The sequence below is a fragment of the Mesocricetus auratus genome, unplaced genomic scaffold (genome assembly GCF_017639785.1).
Source record: "Mesocricetus auratus isolate SY011 unplaced genomic scaffold, BCM_Maur_2.0 Super-Scaffold_100042, whole genome shotgun sequence".
In the NCBI taxonomy this organism is placed as follows: Eukaryota; Metazoa; Chordata; class Mammalia; order Rodentia; family Cricetidae; genus Mesocricetus; species Mesocricetus auratus.
The window spans coordinates 617,685-631,644 of record NW_024429219.1 but is presented as its reverse complement, the minus strand read 5'-3'; positions in this window follow the sequence as shown (position 1 = coordinate 631,644).

Sequence of the window (13,960 nt, the reverse complement as noted above, 5' to 3'; positions counted from 1 at the left end):
TTTTGACACTGGGTCTCACCAAACAGCTCTGGCTGACCTGAAATTTGTGTGTGTGTGTGTGTGTGTGTGTGTGTGTGTGTGTGTGTGTGTGTGTGATGAGCCTGCAACTTACAAAGACTCACCTGCCTCTCAAAGGTGTGCACCGCCATGTCGGACCTAACCCAGATGTTTTTATGCAGACTTTAAGAAGGAAAGAGACAGGGAACGAAGAACTAAAGGCAAGCCCTTTATTTTAGTGGGAAACCCTGCTGAGGGAGGTCTATGGAAGAACCAGAGCCCTCCATCTCTTTACAAGCCTCATTCCCTACAAAAGGTAGGGAATGAGGCTGAGAAGTTTCCTTTTTGGCCCTAGATTGGCTGTCGCTAGGACTGACCAAAGAATAATTGATGAGTAGTAAGTAAAACAATGTCAGGTGGTCTGCAAACATCTCTTTTGGGCAGCCATCATCAGGGATCTGCTGAGAGGCAGTGGCAAGAAGTTACGTTTTATTTCTGGAATGCTAATTACTGTGGCTCCGGGGAGTTTGTCTCTATTTAGTCAAAATGGAAGAATTTATCAAAATGGTGTGGTCATGGCTAACCTAAAGTGGTGTGGATCACATTGGCCATCATTGCGACTTGATGAAGTTCCAGCATTTCAATATTTCAGCAGACCACACTTCTCCAACACTTTTTTTAACTTTTGTTTTTGATGATTCTCAATATTAATGCCTTTCCCTCTGGGAAATTTTATATGAACTTTGGTAAAGGATAAAAAATATGTACAATAGTAGCTTCTCTTATATTTTTGGTTGTGAGCCTAGCCTTTAACGACTGAGCCATCTCTCCAGCCCAAGCCTCTCTAAATAATTCTTTGGGCAGGGCAGTGGTTGAACACGCCTTTAGTCCCAGCACTCAGGAGGCAGAGGCAGGCGGATCTCTATGAGTTAGAGACCAGCCTGGTCTACAAGAGCGAGTTCCAGGAAAGCCTCCAAAGCCACAGAGAAACCCTGCCTCAGAACCCACCCCCCAAAAAAATCTTTGAAAAAAAATCCCTGCCACCCCAGAAACAAGAATTCCATTGTGCCCTCCTAATCACACAGGATTAGGACAGGAAAGTTAGATATACTAGACACACCTGAGCCTAAGGATGAAATGCCAATAGTTCAGATCCAGAGCCTGAGGCCATTTCGGTCAAGAGTTCCGTTAATAGTTTAGAGAAATCAGAATGGTATAATGGGAAAAGAATAAGACATCAGGAAATTCCCTTTGGGAAACTTAATGAGGGGAACAGGCCCATATATAGTGAGACTAAGAAATTATAGTATAGTATCTGTTCACCAGAAGTCCTTTCCCAAGGTCAGGCATTTGGAAAAGGTCTCCATTCCCAGGGGGGCTTGAGGAAAGTTCCTGCTTGATAAACCAGTCATTCTTATTTCTAGTTGGAGGAACTTGAGGCCCTTTCACTAACGTATGACTGGTGCCTATCTTCAAGATCAATGTTAGCTTCCTCAACCCCTGATCTCAAGCCACATACCAGTTCACATGCCCCTTTCCTCCCTTTAATCCTCAATGCAGAAAAAGGTGTAGTTTTCCCCCCCCACACACACACATCCTCTTCAGGACCTGATCCCCCACCCAAGCAGATCTCTGGCAATTAAGGATGGAACCCAGAGCTTCATGTGTGACAGACAAGTACTCTATCAAATGAGCTACACCCCTAGCCTGCTTTCTAAGCATTTTTATATGCCTAGTTTTTTACTGATGGAAGGTGGCTAGTTTCCAAATGCTCCACTGTCTTCAGCTCCCTGTAACATTGTCCAAGGCTGGCAGTCTGTATGGTTACTGCAAACTTCATAACCCTTTTATGTCTTCCAACTTAGACTATACAGCTATTTGGTAGGAAGTTTTTCTCTACTGTCCTTTCTTCCTAATTGTCGTGTTTTTGTTCTCTGGTTCCTGTAATCCATGCCATCTTTCCTCTTGGTTTACTCTTATTTGTCTGAAGTAAGTCTTCTACTAATGGCCTGGGAACAATGCATGTGTGAATATGTGTTTATTCTACTGTGGCTGCCCAGGCTCCCCTACCTTGTCTGCTGGCTGTGAACTCTCTATGCTGCTACTTCCTTTCTCTTACAGACTTGCCTGAATCAGTGGGAAGATAGAACTCATTGCTAAACAAATAGGAACCTCCCAGCACTCGGGAGGCAGAGGCAGGCAGATCTCTGTGAGTTAGAGGCCAGCCTGGTCTACAGAGCAAGTTCCAGGACAGCCTCCAAAACAATACAGAGAAACCCTGTCTTGAAAAACAAAACAAACAAACAAAAAAACCCAAATAGGAACCAACCCTTGCCTTAAGCCAAATTCCTTAAACCCTCATATGATGTTCCATTCCTATTGGGCTCTGATCTCTGTAAACATACCTAGGTAGAACTCTGTTCTCTGTGGGCTGCAGCACTGGGTCACTAGATGCCCCTAATAGGTAGTTTGCAAGTTAATGCTTCTTTGTTTGGAATTCCAATGTTATTTATGCCCAGAGCCCCCCAAAACCAACCAGGAGACCGAATCCCATATGTAAAAGCAAAGAGCCTTTATTTAAGCTCAAGCTTGGACTCTCTATCTGTGTGACTCAGCAGTTGAGAGCACAGAGTGCCCAACCCAGGTGGGGTAGGGTTTTTGTCACAGTAGAGGTTGGCAGTGAGAGGATTTTCAGGGTTCAAGACCATGATTGTCTGACTTTTGTCTAGCGGTGTCTTGGTGAAAGGGGATGGGGTGTGTGCTTAGGCCAAGGGACATCAGGTGATCCTATCTACAATGGTTGGAACATTAGGAATTTCCTTTGGAACATCAGGTACTTTCCCCTCAGGTGGTCCCAGCTTATGGTCTCTCCTAGAGTCAGGTGTTGACCCAAGGTAAACTGAAACTTCAGACCTACTTTCTGGTTGGTCTCCACTGAGCCTTGGCAAAACATTCATACACATATAATAAAAATTACTGAGAGCTGGGCAGTGGTGGTGCACGTCTTTAATCCAAGCACTCAGGAGGCAGAGGCAGGTGGATCTCTGAGAGTTGGAGGCCAGCATGGTGTATAAGAGCAAGTTCCAGGACAGTCTCCAAAACAATACAGAGAAACCCTGTCTCAAACAACCAAAAAATAAAAATTATTGGCATGTGTGACTTACAAACACATCCTTCCACTTATAAAGTTAATCTCTCTTTTTTTGTTTGTTTTTTTTTTTTTGCTTTTGAGACAGGGTTTCTCTGTATTGTTTTGGAGGCTGTCTTGGAACTAGGTCTTGTAGACCAGTCTGGCCTCGAACCGAACTCACAGAGATCCACCTGCCTCTGCCTCCTAAGTGCTGGGATTAAAAAAAGCATTTGCCACCAACGCCGGGGTTAGTGTCATTTTTATATCGTCATAATTTTACATTGTATAAAAGTAATCATAATTGCCGGGCGTTGGTGGCGCACGCCTTTAATCCCAGCACTCGGGAGGCAGAGGCAGGTGGATCTCTGTGAGTTCGAGGCCAGCCTGGTCTACAAGAGCTAGTTCCAGGACAGCCTCCAAAGCTACAGAGAAACCCTGTCTCGAAAAACCAAAAAAAAAAAAGTAATCATAATTAATCCATTTTTCATTTACTGTATTTTAAATAAAGCTGCTATGAAACTAAGAAAAATAATTGAAATGGACTAAATAGTTGTACATGAATATTCATAACACCACCAATCATAGTAAATAGAGATACATTCATCAACAATGAGTGAGAAAACAGGATGGTATATTCATATTACAGAACAGTATTCAGCCATAAAATGGAATGGCATGCTCTAAGTATGGCTCCTTGCTGGGCGTTGGTGGCACACGCCTTTAATCCCAGCACTCGGGAAGCAGAGGCAGGAGGATCTCTGAGTTGGAGGCCACCCTGGTCTACAGAGCAAGTTCCAGGACAGCCTCCAAAACAATACAGAGAAACACTGTCTTGAAAACAAACAAACAAAATCTACATGCATTTCACCAAGCTGCTGGTATGTAGGGGTGAGACGGTAGTACTTTGAGGATGTGATTAGTCCCAAGATCTAAACTCTTACAATGAAATTAATTTCCTCATAAAGAAGTCTAGGGAGCTTGTTAGTCTCTTTGCCCTTGTGCCCTGTGAGGACACACAGAAGAATCTATGAAGACAGATGCCAACTAGCTATGGTGGTGCATGCCTTTGATCCCAGGACTTGGGAGGCAAAAGCATGAAGAATTTATGAGATTTTCTGTGTAGCTTTGTAGCCTGTCCTGGAACTTGCTCTGTAGACCAGGCTGGCCTCAAACTCACAGAGATCCACCTGCCTCTGCCTCCTGCGCCCTGGTAATTAAAGGTGTGCACCACCATTGCCCAACTAAGATATTTGTCAATTACAAACAAAGGAGACACATTGTGACTCACAGAAATCAGTGCTAACACCACTGAAGAAGATAAACAAATGTAACACCTTCCCACTGTGAGAGGCACAGCACTGACATCAAGGAGCACGACCCCTACAGACAGAAGAAACATGAGACAACTCCATGTTAAGGGATCTCCTCCATTAGGGAACCAGGGAAATATGAAGAACCATAGTGGCTAAGTGGAACTTGGGACTGGGGAGCAAAAACATTGAGCTGGGAATGATCTCTCACGCCTGAAGTTCCAGAAGTTGGAAGGCAGAAGCAGGACAATCATGAGTTTAAGGCAACCTGGGCTATATAATATAATAAGATTCAGCTCAAAATACAATACCATACCATACAATATGCACCAAGGATATTAATGCATCACCACTGTTTATCCCAGCATGTCGTAAATCTCTACAAGTTCCAAGCCAGTCTGGTCTATTAGAGAATTCCAGGCCAGCCAGGGCAATGTAATAAGAAAACAAAAAAAGCAAGTTTATGTTTTAGAACTAGGATTAGCTGTGCACAGTATCAACCTCTCCTCTCCTCCCCATCCCCAACAAAGAACAACCTTTATTCTGAGCCCAGCATGGTAATACACTCCATATCCAGCAGGTGGCGGCTCAGCCCTATGGGGAGCATTCTAAAAGACTTCAAAATTACTACACACAGGCTAATAGCCAGCAATTGTAACTGCAAGTCTCTTGGGATGGAGTGCTTATCCATATGCAGAAATCATATGTTTGAGGGCAATTTTTGCAACAAATTATTGAGAGCAAATCCTGCTATCAAGAGAGTGTTGCTCCACATACATCTCTCTATAGAATATAGTTAGGGGAAAGGCCAGGGAACAGAGGGCTTACACGATAACTACAAGCATGGGGCAAGCCAGGCAGTGGTGGAGCAAGCGGGGCGTTGGTGGCACACGCGATTTATCCCATCACTCAGGAGGCAGAGGCAGGAGGATCTCTATGAGTTCCAGGTCAGCCTGGTCTACAGAGCAAGTTCCAGGACAGGCTCCAAAACAATACAGAGAAACACTGTCTCGAAACAAACCAACAAAGAAAACAAAACAAAAAAACAAAACCATGGGGGCAAGTACACAGCAAACCTTTACTTCCTGGTAGGCATAATTATCCATGTGAGACCGGGCGGTGGTGGCGCAAGCATTTAAGCCCAGCACTCAGGAGGCAGAGGCAAGCTGATCTTTGTGAGTTCGAGGCCAGCCTGGTCTACAAGAGCTAGTTCCAGGACAGCTTCCAAAGCCACAGAGAAACCCTGTATGGAAAAAAACAGCAACTATCCATGTGAGGAAACACCTGTTGGTGACAGACACTAATGAGGAGAGAGAGACTGTCCTAGGACACACTTTTACAACACTTTAAGTGTGAACCTTAAAAAAATAAAATAAAATGTTGAAGGAATGAATGACTAGACAGAAGCATCTTATTTTCAGCAACACGGAAAACATAAACTGAAGGACCTTAAAGACATATTTTTTTTCAAAACAATACAGAGAAACCCTGTCTCATAAAAACAAAACAAAAAAGACATATTTTTAAAAAAAAGAGCTAAATAGCATTCAAATGACATCTATTTATATCAGTCACCGAGCTGACGAGGGGAAGAGAAGAGCAACCTCCAAATGCAGAAAGCCAGGTTGAGACTGGGCACTGCTAGGAAGACTTGAGAGGCAGCAAGGAAAAACAGCAGGGTTGGTAGGATAAGGATGACCTAGCGTCAGAAAGAATTCTATACTCTTTCTCATTTTTCTTTCTGGCAGGGACCCAACGTTTCTGGAATAGCAAGTGAGTGAAATATGCACATTTATCCATTCAACAATTCTGCATTTCATGACTGCACCACAACTGGGAACACTGAAGCCTGGAGGGCAGCTGAGAACGCAAGTGAACAGAACAGACAGTTGTCTGACACACACCCCAAAACTGCCTGTGATGTCAATGAAGAATTCGAGAAGTGCTCATGTGCATGGAAAGACTGAGTCAGTAACTTGACAAATTTATCATGTTTTATTTTTTTTCCCCAAGGTTTCCCTGTGTAGCTTTGGAGCCTGCCCTGGAACTTGCTCTGTGGACTAGACTGGCCTGGAACTCACAGAGATCCACCTGCCTCTGCCTCCCAAGTGCTGGGACTAAAGGCCTGCACCACCACCACCCAGCCCTATCATAAATTCTAAATTTTGTTAAGTTTATTATTATTGCACATGGTGTGTGCTCTTGACATGAGTATGTGACAGGGGACAATCTTTTTTTTTTTTTTTTTTTTTGGTTTTTCGAGACAGGGTTTCTCTGTGGCTTTGGAGGCTGTCCTGGAACTCACTTTGTAGACCAGGCTGGTCTCGAACTCACAGAGATCCACCTGCCTCTGCCTCCCGAGTGCTGGGATTAAAGGCGTGCGCCACCAACACCCGGCTACAATCTTTTTTTTTTTATAATCATTCATTTATTTTTTATTTCATGCGCAAATGTTGGATTCCCCTAGAACTGGAGCTACAGACAGTTGTGAGCTGCCATATGGGTGGTGGGAATTGAACCCTGATCCCTTGGAAAGATAGCCAGTGCTCTTAACCATTTAATCATCTCTCCAGCCCTACAGGGGACAATCTTGTGATGCCAGGTCTCCCTTTCCACCATTACATGGGTTCTGAGGGTCACATTCAGGTTATCAGCTTGTGCATGGCAAGCACTTTTACCAGAAGAGGTATCTCAATAGTCCTATAGCAAAAGGGAGAAGGGGAAATACACATATATATACATATATATATATATACACTGTTCTACAAAGAAACTGTACAAGTATATTTTTCTTTGGGGGGTAAAAAAAGAAAGTCATGCCAGGCGTTGGTGGCGCACACCTTTAATCCCAGCACTCGGGAGGCAGAGGCAGGCGGATCTCTGTGAGTTCGAGACCAGCCTGGACAACCAAGCGAGTTCCAGGACAGCCTCCAAAGCCACAGAGAAACCCTGTCTCAAAAAACCAAAAAAAAAAAAAAAAAAAAGAAAGTCATAGCAGACAACATTTCTAGGGCAGCAGGGCGCAGGGCACCGAGGCTCACATCTGAAATTCCAGCCTTTTGGGGGGGGGGGTTTCCAAGACAGGGTTTCTCCATGGCTTTGGAGCTCTTGTAGACCAGGCTGATCACGAACTCACAGAGATCCACCTGCCTCTGCCTCCCTAGTGCTGGGATTAAAGGCCTGTGCTCATCGCCGGGTCTGAAATCCCAGCCTTTAGGAGGTTGACGAAGGATTGTTCTGATTTTTTTTTTTTGGTTTTTCAAGACAGGGTTTCTCTGTGGCTTTGGAGGCTGTCCTGGAACTCACTTTGTAGACCAAGCTGGTCTCGAACTCACAGAGATCCGCCTGCCTCTGCCTCCCGAGTGCTGGGATTAAAGGCATGCGCCACCAACACCCGGCTGATTGTTCTGATTTTGAGACCAGTCTAGACTACTGTGTGCAACCTTAACTAAAATGAAAAAAAAATCCAGGGCAAGATTCAGAATAACAGAACCAACCACTGCACTATGATCAGATCGGAGTTGATGGGTTCTGTGGTAATTTGAATGTAATTGACCCCCATTAGCTCATAGGGAGAGGCACTACTGGGAAGTATGGCCTTGTTTAAGTAGGTGTGGTTGTGTTGAAGGAAGTGTGTCACTGTGGAGGTGGTTTTGAGGTCTCTTTTGCTTAACCCTGAGTCCACTTGTCAGCCTTCTGATCAAGATACAGCCAGCAACCATGTCTGCCTGCACACCACCATGCTGTCGCCATGATGACAATGGACTGAACTGCTGAACTGTAAGCCACCAGCTCAAGTAAATGCTTTCCTTTATAAAAGTTGCCATGGTCAAAAAAAAAATAAACACATCATTTTTTTCCCATGGGCATGGTGTCTCTTTACAGCAATAGAAACCCAGACTAAGGCATTCTCAGGTCAGATGTACAGGAACTTCCCTGTACAAAAAAAAAGTCCAAAAATAGTGTCTTAAAAATCTCCCACCGGGGCTGGAGAGATAGCTCAGAGGTTAAGAGCACTGACTGCTCTTCCAGAGGTCCTGAGTTCAATTCCCAGCAACCACATGGTGGCTCAAAACCATCTGTAATAAGATCTGGTGCCCTCTTCTGGTATGTGCAGACATACATCAAGGAAGGATGTTGTATTAATAAAATAAATAAATCTAAAAAAAAAATCTCCCACCGATGGGCTGTAGAGATGGCTCAGTGGTTAAGAGCATTGGCTGTCCTTCCAGAGGTACTGAGTTCAATTCTCAGCAACCTACATGGCTATTTACAGACATATATAATGAGATCTGATACCCTTTTCAGGTATGCAGGTATACACAAAGATAGAATACATATTTAAAAAAAATATCCCACTGGCTGGGCTGTGGTGGCCCACGCCTTTAATCCCAGCACTCGGGAGGCAGAGGCAGGAGGATCTCTGTGAGTTCGAGACCAGCCTGGTCTACCGAGTGAGTTCCAGGACAGGCTCCAAAACAATACAGAGAAACCCTGTCTCGAAAAATCAAAACAAAACAAAAAATCTCCCACTGGCTAGGCTGTGGTGGCCCATGCCTTTAATCCCAGCACTCAGGAGGCAGAGGCAGGTGGATCTCTGTGAATTTGAGTTCAGCCTGGTCTATAGAACTAGTTCCAGGACAGCCAAGGCTACACAAAGAAACAAACAAAACAAGAAAAACTTCCCACTGTTATGTGACAGGTTTTCCTTTAAAAAAAGAATTTATTTGTATTTTATGTACAATGTTGTTTTGCCCACATGTATGTCTGTTAAGGGTGTGGGATTCCCCTGGAACTAGAGTTACAGACAGCTGTGGGCTGCCATGTGGATGCTGGGAACTGAACCCCGGTCATCTGGAAGAACAGCCAGTGCTCTTAATAGCTGAACCATCTCTCCACTCCGTGACAGGCTTTTCATGGGAGATGAAACACACACACATTCAATCAGAAATAACCACTCTTGACACTGTCACACTAGCTGGCATGTATGACCCTGCACTTGCATTGTGAAGTATGCAAGATCCACTCCTCAGCATCCTTGGTAGCAACTTCTGGAAACTACAGGATCTAGCTCACAGGGAGGAGGCCCTTCTGGCCTAGTCCTAGCTTTATTTCTCCAAGACTTACAACCAAAAATTACAATGTCTTCAACAAAAGGGTCCCACCATTCAGTTCTGTAATGCAACCAACAACTGTGGCAAATAACCTTTATTTTGGGGGGTCTTTAGGGCTTCCTTGGCCAACACACTCTTGAGAGTAATCCACCTCTGGCACTGAGAGTTTCAATCAAAACCTTACTGTTTTTTTGCCCTTGTGAGTGAGACACCCTTGTCTAACTTTGTGAATTAATGCCTCATGCTTGCTCCTTCAGGTACACTCATGGCTCTCCAAATTTACAAAACACTCAGAAGTTAACCTTTTTTTTTTTTGGTTTTTTTTTTCGAGACAAGGTTTCTCTGAGGCTTTGGAGGCTGTCCTGGAACTCACTCTGTAGACCAGGCTGGCCTCGAACTCACAGAGATCCGCCTGCCTCTGCCTCCCGAGTGCTGGGATTAAAGGCGTGGGCCACCAATGCCCGGCCTCAGAAGTTAACATTATGTCATCTTCATAACCGAACCTTTTCCAGAGGAGGGGTAGGACATGGCAACATCTTGAACCACCACCCCATACCAAATAATGGGGTTACAAAGATAATTCTATTAAATTACTCTGAAAGTCCATCGTCATCTGTTCTGAGCAAGTGTCTGCTCCCAGAAATTCACAACTAAGGATACACTAATGCAAGGTCTAAGACAGCAGGGAAAGGTTCCATCCATTTGTATCAGTTCTTTCTGCCACAGATGAATGTTGGGTACAATTAATTAGCTCTCTGTAATCCTGTCTTTCTCTCTGAGCCATTCCACCTCCAAGTCTTGGAGTCTATCCTTAGAGCCTGCCTCCCTGTATTTCTCCACCTCTGATGAACTTGGTGGGGTTGAATCAATCTGCTCTGCCTAACACCAAGGAGGAACATGGTCCCACTTTCCCCTGCTGCACCTGCTGGTCCCTTTGACACAAGAGACACTCCTTCTTGCAGGCAAATGTTTCCATCTAGAGGGAATTTTGCAATTTGGAGGCACATGCCATAAAAACCGATACCACACACAAAAACAAAACAATAACAGAAATCGTCCACTCTCCACTTGGCTGGAGAGCAGGGAGACCTGGGTATGTCTCAGTCCTGGACTCATGGAAGCTGCTGGCAACAAAGGGACCACACACTGTCCCCTGTCAGACGGTTGGCTACTATGTACCAGATCTGAGGCTTCCTAGCTAAGCTTGGAGAGGACAAGCCTGTAGAGATCCAAGCTACTAAAGAGTCAAGAGAGGGTGGAGTAGAAATTTGAGTAACAGGAATGAGGTATGGTGCTATGGTGTTTTTCTTCCACACCAGGAATGGAAAAGCTGACATAATTACACACACAGCAGGAATGAGAACGCTGTGGATGGTTTTTGGCAGTACATTTGAATATGTAAACAAACTGGATAAATTCCTAGGAAATCTGAGCATACTAAATCATTAAAGTAAGCAGAGATAAAATGGACAGGGGACAGGCCCTCGAACTCGGGCCTACTCTCTATTCCTATGCTGGACAGCTGAGCTACTGTTGATCCCACATAAGCCAGAAAGCCATGGTGACAGTCATGACACACACTGACTCCTCTACCTCCCTAATGGGTTTTAGTGTCCACAGGCTCCATAAAGAGTCCTAAGAGCAGGAATAAACCAAGCAACCTGGGTAGCTTTTTTTTTTTAACTTTCTTTTTTCTTTTTTTTCCAGGGCAGGGGGTGGGGAGTTCGAGTCACTGTTTTTCTGTTTAACAGCCCTGGTTGTCCTGGAACTCACTCTGTAGACCAGGCTGGTCTTGATCTGCCTGCCTCAGCCTTCTGAGTGCTGGGACTTGTGGTATGTGCCATCACTGCCAGTCCAGGTCTATGCCTTTTTTTTTTTTGAAACAGGGTTTTTTCCTGTGGCTTTGGAGGTTGTCCTGGAACTAGCTCTTGCAGACCAAGATGGCCTCAAACTCACAGAGATCCTCCTGCCTCTGCCTCCCGAGTGCTGGGATTAAAGGCGTGCGCCACCACCGCCCGGCGTGGAGACCGAGCTTTTTAATACAGGGGAAACATTTGACCACCCAGATGTGAGGGCAGGAACCCAGGTAGTTGAGTGTCGACACCCTGCCTTTCAGATAAGAAACCAGAAGTCTTGGGTGGGAGGTGGGGAGACGCAGGAGCTTCCACCCTGCCAGTCACAGTACCTTGAAGACACACGGGGACTTGTTATTAAGTGTGAAAATTTTTAGCCTTAGGTTAGGTGTTGTGTCAGTTCACGTGGTCTATGAAATAATCAGGGTCACTCTGGAATGGATTTTAGCCTTCATGGCCACAAGGGAGTCAGGCTCTGGTGGACTGACTGACTGTAGCTTTGCAAGAGGCTCTTTTATTGTTATATAATTTACACCTTGGTAAGTCAATTTCCACATAACTTATCTGAAGTTCCCCAAAGAGACAAATGTCAAAGCAATTCCTGGTCACAGGACATCTCATGTTTTCTGAGTTCTCTCACAACCAAGTTTTACACTGACTTTTTTTCTTAGATTTTATTTATTTTATGTATATGAGTGCTCCATCTGCAGGTATGCCTTTATTCCAGAAGAGGGCCCCAGATCTTATTACAGATGGCTGTGAGACACTAATGGCTAAGTATTCAAGCACTCACGGCTGCGGGAGATATTTTATGCTCAAGTCATTTTACCCCGCTGACTGGAACATTGGAAGACTAGTCACCTTCAGGGCACTGTTGTTTTTGTTTTGTTTTTGTTTTTGAAGTGTGTGTGTGTATGTCTGTGTGTGTGTGTGTGTGTGTGTGTGTGTGTGTGTGTGTGTGTGTGTGTAAGAACTGGACTTACAGGTAGTGACTGCAGGGCACGGGGCCTGGCAACTGAACTCAGATCCTCTTCCAGAGCAGTACAAGCTCTTAACCTCTGAGCCATCTTTCCAGCCCCTCATTGATTTTTCTTGAAGGCAAAAATCAAAGGGCAGCTTGCATGTAGTCTAGCAGGCATAATCCCACCGACTCCAGCAAGTTCTAGGGGTGCTAATCATTGTCACAAGTGAGGCCCAGTCTGGCATAGCAGGACCATAGTCCTGGCTTATTCTAGATAGTGTCCTCAGTACTCTACCTGATGGCTTTAGAGGGATAGGGCTCTTCTGCCCCTTCTAGCCTTATGCTGGGCCTGAGGTCTTTTGGGCAGTATCTCCTTAGCTGCACTTGTTGATAAGCCAGTAACAGTAAACTCACCTGGTAGACATGGGGATTGTGCTGTCTAGTTATATATATATATATGTGTGTGTGTGTGTGTGTGTGTGTTTATTTAAATTAGAAGCATACTTGCTTCACATGTCAATCCCAGCTCCCTCTCCCACACCTCTTCCTTTGTCCCTCCAGAAGCCCCCCTAATCCCCACCCCATTCCCCAGAGAGAGTGAGGCCCTCCATGGGGGGGGATCTCCAGAGTCTGTCATTTCATCCAGGGAAGGACCTAGGCCCTTCCCCATGTGTCCAGGCTGAGAGAGCATCCCTCCATGTGGAATGGGCTCCCAAAGTTCATTCGTACACCATGGTAAACAATGATCTACTACCCAAGGCCCCAGAGATTGCTGAGGCCTCCTCAATGAAACTACATTCAGGGAGTCTGAATCAGTCTCCTGCTGACCACTCAGCCATCAGTCTGGGGTTCAAGAGCTCCCCCATGTCCAGTGTGCTATCTAGTTTTATGTCAACTTGACGTACGCTGTAGTCATCAGAGTGGAGGAAGCCTCAATTGAGACAATGCCTCCATAAAACTGGACTGCAGGGCCGGGCAATGATGGTGCATGCCTTTAATCCCAGCACTTGGGAGGCAGAGGCAGGCAGATCTCTGTGAGTTCGAAGCCGGGCTGGACCGACAGCCTCCAAAACGATACAGAGAAACCCTGCCTCATAAAACCAAAAACAAAACAAAACAAAACAAAACAAAAAGACTGGACTGCAGGGAAGGCTGTAAGCAGTTCTTAAATTAGGGATTGATGTGAGAGAGCCCAGCCCATTGTAGTCCTGAGCTCTTTATGAAAGCAGGATGAAGAGGGTGTGTGTGTGTGTGTGTGTGTGTGTGTGTGTGTGTGTGTGTGTGTGTGTGTATGTGTGTGTGTGTGGTGTGCACACACATTCAGGAGGCAGAAGCAGGTATATCCCTGAGTTCAAAGCCAGCCTGGACTAGAGAACGAGTTCCAGGACAGCCAGGGTGACACAGAGAGACCCCGTCTAGAAAAAGAAGAAAGAAGGCAGGCTGAGCAAGCCGTGGAAGCCATGGAAAACAAGCCAACAAGCCAGTAAGCAGCACTCCTTCACGGCTTCTGCATCAGCTCTCGCCTCTACATTCCTGCCTTGCTGGATTTCTTGTCCTGACTTCCTTTGATGATGAACTGTGATGTGTAAGTGCAA